Source organism: Bombina bombina, chromosome 2, assembly GCF_027579735.1.
Source record: "Bombina bombina isolate aBomBom1 chromosome 2, aBomBom1.pri, whole genome shotgun sequence".
Lineage (NCBI taxonomy): Eukaryota > Metazoa > Chordata > Amphibia > Anura > Bombinatoridae > Bombina > Bombina bombina.
The window spans coordinates 503,672,126-503,674,669 of NC_069500.1; positions in this window are offsets into that span (position 1 = coordinate 503,672,126).

The window sequence follows — 2,544 nt, forward strand, 5'->3', positions numbered from 1 at the left end:
AAGGTTACAGAATTGCCTCTGGGCATGACAATTACCACTTCATCTAGTTTCATTCAAAACTGACAGTGCGCTTGTGCTTCTTATAAATAATACGATTGTCCTGCACCCACTTATTATTATATGCTAAGTTGCAGACTGCTCACATCTTGCATGCTGTTTAGATATGTAGTATTACATGCTAACGCTCTCAAAGCATACAGACATTATCTTTTGCCCTTCAGAGGGATTACCAAGAGACACATACAAACTAGGATTTACAAGCCAGGTACCGGTTTTGACTTCTTGTTTAACCATTAATCACCAGTATATAATGGCCTCATTTGTTTAATATTTATCAAATTTTCTTTAATTTGCTCTCTTATTGGCTGTCAACCTATTTATAACCCTCTTATGTTCAATAGATACGTGGTGATTGTGATATTTATAGGCATATAAGCTATACCTACCTCACAGCTTTTTCCTTTTTATGATAGTTACTTAAGTGCTGGGGTTATTCTTATTCTATATGCTATCTGCTATCATTATTGGTGGCAGTGAGACTGTCATCCCTAGCCTCTTTATAATGTAGTCTATATTGTCATTAAATATTACTTACCCCACTTAAGCCTCTCTCCTCCCTTTCCCGCCGGTGCTTTCTGCCTGCGGGTCATATCCCCGCTCCTTTATCCCACATCGCTTATAGGTGGCACTTAGCCAGGAGAGGGGCTTATCCAGAAATCCAGAAATCCCCCTTTGCTCCAAACATACTGATGTTCCCCTTTCCACATAATACCACAGACAAACTGCTGAGGCCCATTACTTCCCATATTTAAGTTTTAGATCTCTCTTAGTTGCTTATTTTATACTTTAACATTTTATAATCTATTTGTGGGCGCATAAATGTGCTCATCCATAATCTGGCTATCCCTAATGGGTTAAACATATCGGTTCCTACAGGAGCTATATATAGGACTTTTATTGAACCTGCGAGCTGTATGGCTACACAATATAATCTCCTAATGTACATATCACACTACAGTATATACTTTTACTCTACATAGGTAGGGAGAAGTTCAGCTGAATTCTCCGAAACAGAACCTTAATAACCCTAGTATTATTTTCAGTATCTATTTGACAGACGAAGAATCCAATCCATTCTTGATTGCAATAAAAGCTTCACCGTAGTGATTTGAAGGCTCCGCCCCTCCATTTCCCCCTCCGTATATTTAAGCGGCTCTCGTCCGCTAATAGTCCCTTCCCCCTTTATATATTTCAGCCCAAGAGTGGCCGTCACATATGCTAACCCTCCACAGGCAGATACCTTGGTTCAGATATGTCAATAAGTGTTTCCTACTAGGTTGTGGAGATCATATGCTAGTAATATAATATAAAACGAAGTTCTAATTCATTTCACCTAAGCTTTTGCCTAGCACTATGTTAATTTTTGATATGTATCTGCATATAGGCATGATGATACTTTATTGGATGTATTATTGTCTTAAAGGTGAATACTGTTTGTCAATTTTTGTTTCAACTTCAATGAAAATGTATTTGCAAAAAAAAAAAAAGGGTCTTTTGTGGGGCATTGCCTCAAATATATCAGCCTCTTCCATCTTCAACCACCCGGAGAAGTCCTCATCCAGACAGCAAGAAGTCTTCATCCAGATGACATCTTCTATCTTCATCCATCCGGTGCGGAACGGGTCCACCCTGAAGACATCCTGCGTGGAGCATCCTTTTCATATGGTTGCCGCCGTAAACTGGAACCAATTTCCTATTGGCTGAAATAGTTGTTCCAAACAGCCAATAGGATTTAAGCAGCTTTAATCCTATTGGCTGATTGAAATCTTTCAGCCAATAGGAATGCAAGGGACAACATCTTAGATGACGACACTTGCATTGAAGTTCCATTTTACGGCGGCGGCCATATGAAGAGGATGCTCCGCTCTGCATGTCTTCAGGATGGACCCGCTACACATCGGATGGATGAAGATGCCATCTGGATGAAGACTTCTCGCTGACTGGATGAGGACTTCTCCGGCTGCATGAAGATGGAAGAGGCCGCCCAGATGAAGACTTCTTGCTGTCTGGATGATGACTTCTCCAGCTCCGGATAGATCCTTCAAGTGTGACTTCAAGAACTGTAAGTGGATCGTTGGGGGTTAGTGTTAGGTTTTTTTAAGAGTTTTTTGGGTGGTTTTTATTTTTAGATTAGGGTCTAGGCATGTAAAAGAGCTAAATGCCCTTTTAAGGTCAATGTCCATATGAATGCCCTTTTCAGGGCAATGGGGAGCTTAGGTTATTTTAGATAGGTTTTTTTTATTTGGGGGTTTGGTTGGTTGGGTGGTGGGTTTTACTGTTGGGGGTGTTTGTATTTTTGTACAGGTAAAATAGCTGATATCTTTGGGGTAATGCCCCACAAAAGGCCCTTTTAAGGGCCATTGGTAGTTTAGTGTAGGCTATTGTTTTTTTTTAATTTGGGGTCTTTTTAATTTTAATAGGGCTATTAGATTAGGTGTAATTCTTTTTTCTTTTTGATAATGTGTTTTTTTAGTGGGGGGTTTT